A 13,003-nucleotide genomic window follows, 5' to 3' on the forward strand; every position below is an offset into this window, starting at 1 on the left:
GTCTCTTCCGGGACACGTTATTATGATTAGAAAAACGGGGCGGTGGCCGGAACATATTATTATTCATAGGGGCGGGACCGTTATGTATACATGATATATGATTCGGACATGCATGATTCCATATTTGTGCATCATTCCGTACATATGATATATGATTTTGTAATCATATACCTTATACATAAAATGATGTTACATGATCCGATATGCATCACTTACCCTTTGGCACTATGTTTTCGAGGTCTCGGACAAGGTATTACTTTTTGAACCGGACTCGACTATAGCTTTGTTTGAGACTCCTATTCTTGACTACGGTTATATCATAATGCCCGCGTACGTACGCACTTTCGAGATACGCCTTTGACTTAGGGTACACTTTCCGTCTGAAAGTGCATAGTCGATATTTTTGGTATATATCCTTTGTTGTTTCATTCGCTTTGTACAATATATCATATTTCGTATGTTAGATCAACATATGCTATGTAGTACGGTGTATGTATATGTGATATTTCGGGGAGGTTTCTCGCCTATATATGTGTAGCAATGGTTTAGCGGTAAATTTTGGTTAGTATTTTTCTAGATACTTGAGTTACTACTTTTGGGACATAGTCACGCTACGGGGTGGCCGGGTCGTGACAAGTGTTATGTCGTATAAACATTGCTTCCTTATAATGATCATTGATCATTTTCTCCTCTTTCTTTTCAATGATTATTGCATTTGGAACAAGTTGGTCTACTTGATTACATAATCCTTCGGGGACATGAATTTAATAGGAGCTCTGAAATTAGAAATTAACAGCAAATGCTTGTAGCATTTGACTTGAATTATCTTTTGAATGAGGATCGCTAATGATAATTCATAACATACTTTTCTCTTCCCCTTATATTAGAAAAAACTAACATATATTTTATATCCTCTCTGGGGAATCCATCTTTGTGCATTGACAGATTAATTAATCATATACCATACATAGATGGACCGCCTTATCATATAAATGTTGTTGTATACAATATATCATATTTCGACATCAACACATGAAGCATGTGTTCTCTTAGGCAATGGTTTAGCTATTTATCGGAGACATTCAACGCTAAACTAGCTTGGATATAAACTAGCATTAACAAGATGATTTATCTTGATTACATAATCTGAAAATTGTGCTCTCACCTCAACTATTTTTAGCGAGTAACTTTGCATAAGTCAAACTGCGGGTTGACAATAAACGCACATGTGACCGTCTTATCAATGCATCTATATAAGACATCAAATTTGAACGGGACCTTTTATATTTTTTAGAATTTAGAAATTCAATCCCAACATTGGCCAAGATAATCAATTTATCATGAGAACAAGCAACATAAATAAATTATTGAAGAATCTTCTAGTTCTTCAATATATGTCAAATACTCAATCTGCACATCATATTTGAATCGGGATGGCCAAACCGCTCATGCCGACTAATAAAATTATTTATACTAGTAAACTTCAAGTTTACCATGCCTTGTGCTATTTGTTTTAGTAAACATTTGGTTTACTATGATATGATTTTTTTTTTTTTTGTTGGTACCAATAAACTTCTGGTTTACCGTGACGTGTGATTTCATCATGCTTATATTTGTGTAGTACAATTTTGAGAATAAAGAGGGTAACCATTCACATACATATTTCTTACCCACTATGATTTTGAAAATATTTAATCCTCCAATCATTTATAGCTTCAATATGAAAGCTATTTACTTTAGTAAACTTCGGGATTTCTATAACTTGTGTTTCGATCATAACAACTTCGTCTATTACAATCTAGAACGAATTACATAATAGTATACAAGCTCTTAAGGGGCTTTTAATTTATTCTCCGTAATCACATATTGTTTGGACACTACTAGTGTCATGTCTTCTAGATAAATAGTTAGCTCTTCTAGAGCCATTAATCATTCATTTTGGAATACGAAATATTGCTTAAATACTGCTGGTATCATAAAAGAAATTTTATTTAAACGCTGCTGGTGTCATGGGATGAAAATTAATTAAATGGACATGTAAAAACAATAGTAGAGTTCAAAGTTTGCTTCTTCGAGAGCAGATTTATGAGTTTACTACTTCGGGAGTAAATCATAAAATATCTAGAATATTTTCTTTTTCAATTATTCTTCCTCTGTCTGAGGTGAGGCGTGATATTTTCACAGCCAAAAGAACGTCTGTATTCATAATCTTTACGAAATATTATCATATTTACTTTAGGGAATAGATCTGTATTTGTAACATTTATCAAAAGTTCTTATTCTCCAAGAATGGAACATAATCATCTGAACGTGACTTAATCAGATAAAGTTATGATAGCTTATAACCTCTTTTAATATGTTGCTACTTCAGGAGCATATAATATATATATATATATATATATATGTAGAAAAAATTTCTCTCACATTACCACATCTAGTGGTTAGTGAATTTAATGACAACGGGCATATAAAATTTTATCACTTCTGGTAATCAATTTTCTTTCTTCAAACTCTATCAGAGTTTAAGCGATACTTTCTAAGTATAAGATTTGCAATTTATAAAATTGTTGCAATACGAACAATTAATATGGAATAGTCCGATAAATCATCAATTCGATTTGCTAAACACTGTCAATATATAAACATGGTACTCACTTACAATTTCATCTCACAGAGTGACTTTATTGCCATAACTTTGAAATATTCTCTCAATTCCCAGTATCACGTGATGATGATAAGCATTGTCTTTTGCACCTAGCAAATATAATACTAATATCTCCAAATTAAAGTTGTTACTTCCATTCTTTGAAGATGTAAGTGATTGGTTATAGAAAGCACAAAAGACCATCAGTTAAAATTGCCATTAGTACAATCATAAGTTTGGATCAGAAAGTAAGATACTTATCTTGAAACTCATAGATTCTCCTATATCTCTGCCATGATATCAAAGCAACCTCTTGAAATAATATTAATTTCAAAGTTCCACGGTTCACCATGAAACTCAAGTGCTCAAGACATAGTCTTATACTGATAATGTGTTATAAAATAATAAAGCGAGAAGCAAAATATTGTAGAGAAGAGAGGCCAATTCTTATTTCTCTTGTTAGGGATGATTTTACAATGAAGGAAAACGTCTATATTTATAAGGGAAAACTAACTTGATCCCAAAGTCACTAACCCTAATTTTTCTCCTAAAGATAGACATTCACAATAATAAATAATATTTATAACAGTCACAAACTTCTCAATTATTTCTTGAGTTGTTGCTGTCAATTCCATTTGTATTATCTCACAGTTTAGAAATGCAATAAATAGCAAGGATGAGAGATATTCGATCTCACTATTCTACACCTTGAAGAGAAATTCAAAAGCAAGGGGAAAATATTGAACTAATATACCCAAAAAATAATAAAAAGAGAGGAAAAAGAGCAGCCGAAAATTACCATGGAAGTACCCACGAGAGCTCCAAATCTGTATATATATAAAGCAGGGACAAAGGCCCGCCTACGTGGCACTCTCTATGACCTTTATTCTTATTTATCTTTTTTCTTAGATTTTTGAATTTTTCAACTCATAAATGTTACCACTAACACCCATTAGAGAGTCCAAAAGTTATTACCAAACGCCACAACAGTTACTGCAGAATCCAAGTCCACAACGGTTACTAAAGAGTCCAAGTTTCTATCAAAAATCAAAGCATCTATCGTTCTGTCCCACAACGTTACACTCATTTTCTTCCACTTCTTCCTCCCTCTCCCTAAAATCTCCATTTGTGTTCTTCTTGTAATCAATCCCCAAAGGTATGATTCTTATTGCTTACTCTAATGCGAAAGATTTTTCCACGAAAAGAAGGACAATTGTTTTTCTGTTGTAAGTTTCTACATATTCATTTGCAATCTATAATTAGGTTTTTTAAAACTGTATTAATAGTTACCATTGTGATTGAGTTGTACTTATGTGATTTGTTCGACAATTTTAGGCTAACCGCTAAGTTGAAACAGTGAAAGCTTTATGCTCGAGCGATTAGTGGTTTTCATAAGTTGGAATAAGATCTCCTTTTGTCACTTAATGATTTTTGCCGGGGTCTGTAATTAGCCCTTTTGGTGGAAAAAACTCCCTTTCCATTTTGTACTTTCTTTAATTTCAAGATTGTTACGTCTCTGAGTATATTACATAATCAAACTTGGTTGTATGACTTTTTGAGTTATGTATCTTAAGGAGAGATTAAAGTATATTGACAAAGGCATCCTTATCAGTGGTCACTTCACTTAAAAAAATCATTTCTGGTATGCTTTTGTTTATGAAAATAGATTATAATTGGTGTTCTTTAACTTTTTTTTCCTGGAGGTATTCTTTAAATTTACTCTGCATAAATTTTTTGATGCTAGCGTACTCTTGACCACATTCAAGATATCTATTTTTTTCAAATTCAGGTACGTACTTAGACCTTGATTTTATTATATTTTGGTCTTCATATGTATTTATGATGTTGTTGTTGTTGTATTGGTCTTCATATGTATTTATAACTGCTTGACGGTTATTTCCGAGTGCAAGGCTGCAGACATGACGACTCAGAACCTGAGAGCCACAAAGGAGATACTCCAACCATGAAACCAGTATGGAAACACCTTTCAATGATTTACATACAAGGAACACTCGGTTTTTTCGTTCTCTTTTTTCCCTAAACATACAAGACATACTCTATTTTCATTCTATTTTCCCCCCTAATTTTGACAAATTTCGTTATTAACATTGTACTGTCATTCTCCATTTCCTGCAGTAGAGAACAACAACAACTGAACTGGTGATTTACTTTATTCTTCAACACTTTTAAAAGGCAGGTCAATTTTTCAATTTTCAAATGTGAAGGCATATGTCGTATATTAATTTGGTTAGTGTAAACACCCGGTATGAATAATTTTATACCATCCTTTTCCTCCTTCTTTTGCTTTTCCCCCCACAACTTTAAATAATTTGGTTTCTTTCTTCTTGCATGTTGTTAATAATGTTTATCATTTGTGTAATTACTCTAATTATTAATCGTATTACCTTAGCAATTTCAAAAGTCACTTTCTTAATCCTCTTTTGGGAGGCCAAAAGCACTTTTTTAATTAAAAAAAAAATATCTTATTTTAGAAAGGTGAGGTGTTTGGCCAAGCTTTTGAAAGAAAATAAGTGTTTCTGGGAGTAGCAGAAGCTGTTTTTCAGAAGCTAAAAGAAGTAGCTTTTCTCCAAAAGCACTTTTGAGAAAATATAGAAGTACTTTTTAAAAGTTTGGCTAAACACTAATTGTTGCTCAAAAATGAGTTTTAAATTAATTTGGTCAAACACAAGAGACGGAGGGGGTATTCATTTGAAATCTCAAATGCATTCTTTAATTTTTGTATATATAACCCAAACAAGACAACATGAGTTGGCACTGGCACTATGATAAGAACTGATATGTTTTGATGATATGACAAACCCTAAGGAACCAGATACAATTAGGTTCACTTGTTTGAACGTGGTTAACCTTATGATATCTCATATGTTGTTTTCTAACATGCTCCTTGAAGGATCAGATGCCTGCAGGATTTGCTCATATATGAGAGACCAGATATGTTGATTCAGAAGGACCAGATGGGATTGGGTCTCCCGCCTACTTAGCTAACAATGCAGCTGTAGAGATACTGACAGTGTATCCAGTACTTACAACTTGTTCGAAGAACAGATGAGGAACCAGGTTCCTCTAGGTAAAGGTCCTGGTCACTGAAGCTGAAAGTCCAAATACACAGCTGGAAAGCGTGCTGCTAAAAAATATAATGCAGTTGTACAGCAGTACCTCAGCAAGGCTGATTGATTAACGGTCCAGATTTCATCAGTGGTCGTCTCTACTCTCTTTCTCTCTCCGTGCATATAAGGACATCATCTTCCAAGAGAAGACTCATTCTTGCACAATCCGAAAATTGCTCCATCCAAAGTGCAAGTCTCCACCTTTCAAGGTATTCCTCAAGAACATAGCCACAGTAACCCGAATGACCAGATCCGGAATTGAAGATGTTTTAGGTCCTTAGGTTGTTGAGTCTTTATTCTTTTGTGCTTAAACTGTAAACCTACTCTTCCATAAAAAGAAGTTGTTTGTAGGTGTTCTAAATTCTCAAGGTTGCTTCCACAAGCTCTTGAGTTGTACACTAGGCTAGAGTTAGCTTAGTTGTATTAGTGTGTGGCTAGAGTTAGTCACTGTGATGAATTCTCAAAGGGTGCCTTTGAGTGGTACACTAGGCTGGAGTGAGTCTACGTGTATTAGGGTCCTTGGCTAGAGTTAGTCAAGTGGAGGTGCTTGCAATCAGAGTATTGCAAGTGTGGAGGGACTACAGGGGTTAGTTCCTAGGTTGCATAAGCGTTATTGTAAGGGTGAGGGATTATGGGAGTTAGTTCCTAGCTTACGATTAGTTCCTAGCTTACGATAGAGTTGTAACCTGAAGTTGCTCGGTTAGTGGAGTTGAAATCCTACTGGGATAGGTCGTGATTTTTAATCCCTTGAGCAAGGAGTTTTCTACGTAAAAATCTTGTGTTGATTCTCGCATCACAAGATTTCCACTGCATAAGGGATTCCACTGCATAAGCATACACAACCAGGTCCCTCCATTTACTGTTTAGTGGATGCATAGCCTGCATCACACTACTATTGTAATTTTACTTCGCACCTTTGATTATCCTCCCTCTCTTTCTCACTTAGCTATTTCCCTTTAGCTATTTCCCTTTTCTTATTTTTTCCATTTTTAAATGCTTTTCCTTTCTTGCTGTCTTTTTTTCATAACGTAGCTATTACTAATTATGATCTTTTTTCTTTAGTAATTAAGAAGTGATAATTTATTTAGGTTGGTGACTGGAAGAGAACGAGGAAGTAAATGGTGACGAGGACAGGAAGAGGAGGAAGAAACATGAAAGGAAAAATTGATACGAAATTAAGCAACTTGAATTTGACAGTAACAATACACCTTGTATAGACTTTTTAAAAAATTCTATGGACTTAGAATAACACATTTTCACAAATGTAGCTCCTACAAAACTTATTTTTCCTGTTTTCTCCTTTTGTAGCACTTTGTTCCTCAGAAGACGAAGCTTGAAATTTCGATCTAAGCTTTTATGAATATTTGTCTTATGTCACTCTTTTTATGAATTTGTATGTTAGATTTATGGGAGAAACTTCCAACAAGAATGGACATATTATTTTCTAAAATGATTGTCATACTCTATTACAAAATAATTATTCAATTATCGCGCAAAGCGCCACTACAACAAATTTGATTACCGACGACGAATTATTTTGTCACTTAAACATTATATTTCGTCACTAAAAACCTTCGGTGACGAAAAGAAAATCGTCAATCATTCGTTCCTAAATGTGGGTCGCTAAATGTATACATAGACAACTTAGTGTTTCGTTGCTAAATATAGACGTATTGACTATGAAATATTGTCTCGTCCCCAAATACAATGTATCAATTTATGTGACAACATTTAAGAAAGAGTGAAGACTTTTAAAACTTATGGTTCAAAATAAGTCTTAAATATTTGTGTGACCGTAAATCATTTCATAAAGTGAATTTGTTTCCAAATTAGGAAAGAGGTCATTCATTTTGGTACGGACTAAAAAGGAAATAGGTTCACATAAATTGAAACAGAGGGAGTATTATTTATGATGAACTCATTTGTCAAAGAAAGTATCAAAAATTTGTAGTTGATAGTGTGTTTCGTCACTAAAAGGGTTATTAATGTCGACGAAATCACTTTGTCACTAAAGTTTTAGTTTAATTAGTGACGACATCAATTGTCTCTGAAGTTATATGTATTTCGTAGTTGAATAATAGTAATTTCGTCACTAAAGACGACCTTTTATATACGAAAACACATTTCGTCCCTAAATTTATAAATTAGTGACAACTTTGCTTTTACAAAAATGACTTATAAATTTGTAGTTAAAACCTACCATGTCGTCACTAAAAATATTGTTTGTACAGACAAAACAAAATTGTCACTATAAATTATCATGATTAGTGACAATAGTAATTGTGATAAAATACAAATTGAAACTGTAGTCAAAAAAATGAATTATATTATTGATCAGAAGGCAATTTAGGAACAAAGACTATGTTTTGTCACAAATGTAGTCAATTTATGACGAACTAATATCTCCTATGACAAAAATGAGTCTGTCTTGAAAAATACAATATCTAATCATTGTTCTTTCTCCTCTCTTGTGAGTTCATTCCACTTGTTTGAAGAGAAACAAAATTTCGAGCGATTATTCCCCACTCATTTGATAGTGCTTTGCTGATGGAATTTCCTTAGGCGACCTTCTTTTACCAACTGGGATCTCTTGTATCATCTTTTTTTCCATAGATTACTTCCATTCTCAAGACCCTTTTTCTGGCTTTTCCACGAATTTTCTTGATTTCAATTGAATCTGCATCTATTTTACAAACAAGAGGTCAATTAACATCCTATCCAAAATGCAAAAAAGGGTGGAGTATATATAATATATACTAGATGGTTGGAGCCCGTGCCAACACGAGCCCAATGACAGTAATGTGCAGAAGGAAGAACTAAACTTATACACAACAATTTGAAAAAAATAACAGCGTTAAGCATGAACGTTGTTATCTCCTCTGAATAAAGTTGAAAGGATCTTGATGTCATGGTTATTTATAGAGGAATGAGAATAACAGAAAGTAGAGCTAGAAGCCTGGAAAGAAAGTAAAAAAATAATTACAAGCTAAAATGTAAATCATTACATAAGCACACAACTGGGAACTTGTCAACCAGTTTCAATAACAAAGTACAGAGTAACTGAATCCATACAATTGTTTCATTAATACTTCGAGCAACACAATCCAATTCCAAAAAATGTGCACCCTTTATCAAACCAGTAAGTATGCATCCGACAAATTTCTTGATATAAAATTTAGTAAATGTCAAATCTCATACATGGAAAGGGCAAAAACTTACCAAGGGGAGCTGCAGGCCAAGAAATTTCCACCAACACTGAAATGAAAGAGCAAAGAGAATACAAGTGTCCAGGAACTAGTCTTGTAGAAAAATGCACAAAAGGTTCCATATCAAAAGAATTATCCAAACTGAGAAAGAGAGCACTTACTGTAAGAAATTTGAAGAACGATACTACAAGATGTTTTGGTAGTGGTTTTTGGAAAAAGCTGTAATCAAATAGTTCAAAATTGTCCGTTATTTATTCATTCTAATTCAATTCTTAGCTATTCAGGCATTAAAATCTGCAATTTACAGAAGTAGTTGGCAATACTGTACTTATAAAGATTAGTTTCAATAAAATATTCTGGAATCTTTTGAAACCCTGTGCATTTCTCTCTTAATTCCTAAATCTATGGATGCATCCTTTAAAGCTTTTACCTCTAGAGTTTACAAGTAGAACACTGTGGACTATTACTGAAGTAATCACTTATGTGTAAGAGTCGTAGAAACTCAGGCATAGTCACGTTAAGTAATTGCATACTTGAATTATCACATGAGTTATCTTCATATTTCTTTTAAATGACCTAGCCTAAGGTTTTCGGGCTTGCAAAATGTGAAGAAATTGATTGCCCGAGATCATATAAAGAGCAAACAACCCATCCCTCCACCGATGTGCTACACTTAACACCCCTCCCCCTTCCCCTCTCAAGGCCTGTCAATTGGAATGTGGACAATGTTACATGGGGGCTCAATATGGGGACATACAACAACAGGGAAACAATCTTTTTTTTGTTCAATCTGGAATAGAGAAAGTGAAGGAATTCTCTCAAAAAAAAAAATATTCTCCCAAAACAGATTGTTATTTCCAAGATTTTTGAAGATGATGTTTAATCGCAAAAGCTAGTCCATGAGGTGAGTTTTGCCTAGAGAGATATATGCAAAGTGGTGGGGAGATTCACAAAGGCAGTTGCAAATCTACCTAAAACTTGTATAGGGAGTGAAATGTAGTCTTTTTCTAAGCTTGTTTCTAGTGTTGGGTTTCTAGTGGTTAAGAGTCAAAGCTATGCGATGAACTTTTATCTACTTTGGTTGTATGCTTTGGGATTACTTGACCAAATATTGACTGCAAAATGATGTGGTAATGTTACAAATGGCTGCAACCAAGTCGGTAAAGGGAAGAGAACGAACGGTTACATTAATGTACAGAGGAGGATCATTGCGAACTCTATGTTCCATTCTCTAGCAAAACGATCAATGTGTTGATATTCAAATATTTTGCTTAACCTCTATTCTGCAAATATGTAGCTATCAGAAAGTAATTACTAACATCTTTTAAAAGCTTGGTTAAAGAAATGAGAGGATGGATGAAAGAGGTATTATAATATCATCCACTTAGCGGGTGGTTTAGTGTTATATAAGGAATCGCCATAATTTTTCTTAACAAAGAGCATAGTCCTCACATCGTTGAATTTGAGTACTTGTTAAAAAAAAAAGAATTATTTTGTCCCCTAAGAGCCATAGAAGGTTTCTTTGTCCTTTTTCATGATTCATCTTTTAAAAGAGGACATCATTTTGCCTTCTTCATTGAACTTGTTTCCTTCTTTCTAATTACCACCTTTTAAAAATGAGCCAATATTTTAAACCTTTTCAAAGATAAGTAAACTTCTAAAAACTCTTGCAAAGCCAAATTATGATAGAAAAGAGAACATAATACACTCCATCAATTCCATACGTATTCAACATTAGCAACATGAACAACAACAACAACAACAATGAACTGTATGGAGATATATGAAGAGGGGGGAGATTCACACAGAAGAAATCTACCTAAAACAGATATAGGGAGTGAAATGTAGTCTTCAGCTACGCGATGAACCTACAGGACTGGAGTTTACTTGACCAAATTTGACTCAAGATAGTTACAAATGGCTTTTTACTCTATGTTCCATTCTCTTGGAAGATAGAGAGTGTTGTATTCAAATATTTGCTTATTCAACATTAGCAACCTTTTATAGAAATATAGAAATGAAAGAGTATTATAATATTAGTACGTATATAAGGATGTAATGCTATTCACGTTGAAGTTGAGTACTTGCAAAAGAATTCTCATAGTACCATTATAAACATGCATAAAAATCAAAATTTTAAATAATTATAAAGGATGCAAAGACATATTGATAGAAAAGAGAACATAATAGTTTTCTTTTCGTATTCAACAAATTGCAACCTAAAGAAACAAAAGATGAGATGTAAGCTATAGTACTTCAAAAAATATATCAAAAAAATGCATATCATAATTATAGGATACATAAAGTGACAAAAGTGGAAAACAAAAGCATGAGGTAGATAAGAAAAAATATATCAGATCATAGCAAGTAAAAGAGATGCATTCATTAAATACCATGTGGTATCTTCAAATACCCCAATGTAGAAGCGATAGCAAATTTCCCGACTAGATAACAGCAAAATAAAGTACATGTGCTCTCCGATGTTGCATTAACTTATGGGTCTGTTTAAGCAATTTAAACATCATACAGGTACTAAATTATATTTGGAATTTTTTAGTTGAATAAAAGAGCTCTTTACTACAACTCGGACAAATCTGTAGCCAAAAGCAAAATGTCTAATAACAGAGATACTATTTGTCTGAAATATTAATATATTTTGAAACTTATTTAACAAGATTTACTAAATCATATTCTTCAAGTTATGTGAGGAAATATCTGCCAATGAATGGTCTTTCTAGAATGTCAACACTCTTTGAAAAAGGGAGGTAGATTGTCCATGAGGTTTCATTACTCATTCAAGAAATAACTGCAATTGCAACTGAAAACCCCCAAATCATACGGCTATTGAGATAAGAAAAATGAATAGAATTAAGAGAAAAAGAGAAAACTACCTGAACATGAGCAGTGACATTCTAAAGTTGATTCGCCCAAATGGATACATCCCTGCAGAAATACACAAGACACTTGAAGATACAACCAATAAGGCATATATCCAAGCCTGAACTGAATAAAAAGAAAAAAACCAAATTTGAATTAATGGAGCAATAAAAGATGTAATCCGTTGTCTCAAAAGTCAGTACAAGAGCTATAAATTCAGAAGAAGAATAACACTTAAACAAAAGTAACTAAATTAGATCGAAATTGGTGCAGATGAAGAGAGTACGCACCTGAAGGATTGATGCTAGGAACTGCACCAGAGAAGAGGGTTGTTCAGCCGAACGGTTGAAAAGGGAAAACCTAGAGGCTTAATGGAACTAAAAGAGGGAAAAGATTTGGGAAATTTTTTAAAAACGGAGGGAGAACTAACCGCGCTGGCTTTTTGACCAAAAAATAGTAGTACTAGAATTTTAGGCAACAAACCATACACCTTGTTGAGAAAATGAAGTATTTTCTAACAATAAAAATGCTTTTGACAATAATATAATGGATAAAATTCCTATATTAGATAAATGTGACAAAATTTTAATTATCGGAGTCATTTATCGCACACAGCCCACCTATTATGATAAAATAAAGAAAATTCATGTGCTTAATTTTGTTATTATACAGTCCAACTTATGTATAAAAATTACTATTATTTATAACAGCATTTCATTGTTTTTTTTTAAATTGATTTTTCATATTATATTTTACCTTTCTAAAATAACATTATACTTATAACAATAATACCAATTATTATGGTGGTATATTTTTGGTAAAATTACCTCTGATTGTCTTATTATTGATTTACCTTTCACTTTAATGGTACTAATTCTGGTTTATTTTACAAAATTTTCTACTTCTGTTGCTAGTCATTTGTTTTCATATTTAAAACACCAGCTATATTCTGATGTCATAAAAGTCAAATATAAAAATAAAATATCTAAGATGTCAATGATAAGTTTAGAGTTGGAAGACAATCTATAACAATTAAATAAGATATAACATCGAATGCTACTAAAGTATATATAACAGTCAATCACTATAGCCAAAAAAATCCAGACGAGCGATGTCATTATATCAACGCTCATATACATTTCTTCCGT

The 13,003-nt window shown here is 33.1% G+C and overlaps 2 long non-coding RNA genes across 2 annotated transcripts; both read right to left on the reverse strand.

Moving 5' to 3' along the window:
* Positions 1–8,084: 8,084 nt before the first annotated feature.
* LOC132046137 (uncharacterized) lies at positions 8,085–9,810 on the reverse strand. The gene is made up of 2 exons (XR_009412608.1): positions 9,140–9,810; positions 8,085–9,027 (listed from the first exon to the last, which is right to left on the reverse strand). It is a non-coding gene; the product is annotated as an uncharacterized LOC132046137 (long non-coding RNA).
* Positions 9,811–10,953: 1,143 nt separating this feature from the next.
* On the reverse strand, positions 10,954–12,354 carry LOC132046136 (uncharacterized). Its single transcript, XR_009412607.1, has 3 exons — positions 12,146–12,354; positions 11,870–11,981; positions 10,954–10,976 (listed from the first exon to the last, which is right to left on the reverse strand). It is a non-coding gene; the product is annotated as an uncharacterized LOC132046136 (long non-coding RNA).
* Between the last annotated feature and the right edge of the window lie 649 nt (positions 12,355–13,003).

The sequence above is a fragment of the Lycium ferocissimum genome, unplaced genomic scaffold, assembly GCF_029784015.1.
Source record: "Lycium ferocissimum isolate CSIRO_LF1 unplaced genomic scaffold, AGI_CSIRO_Lferr_CH_V1 ctg9566, whole genome shotgun sequence".
Taxonomy (NCBI): domain Eukaryota; kingdom Viridiplantae; phylum Streptophyta; class Magnoliopsida; order Solanales; family Solanaceae; genus Lycium; species Lycium ferocissimum.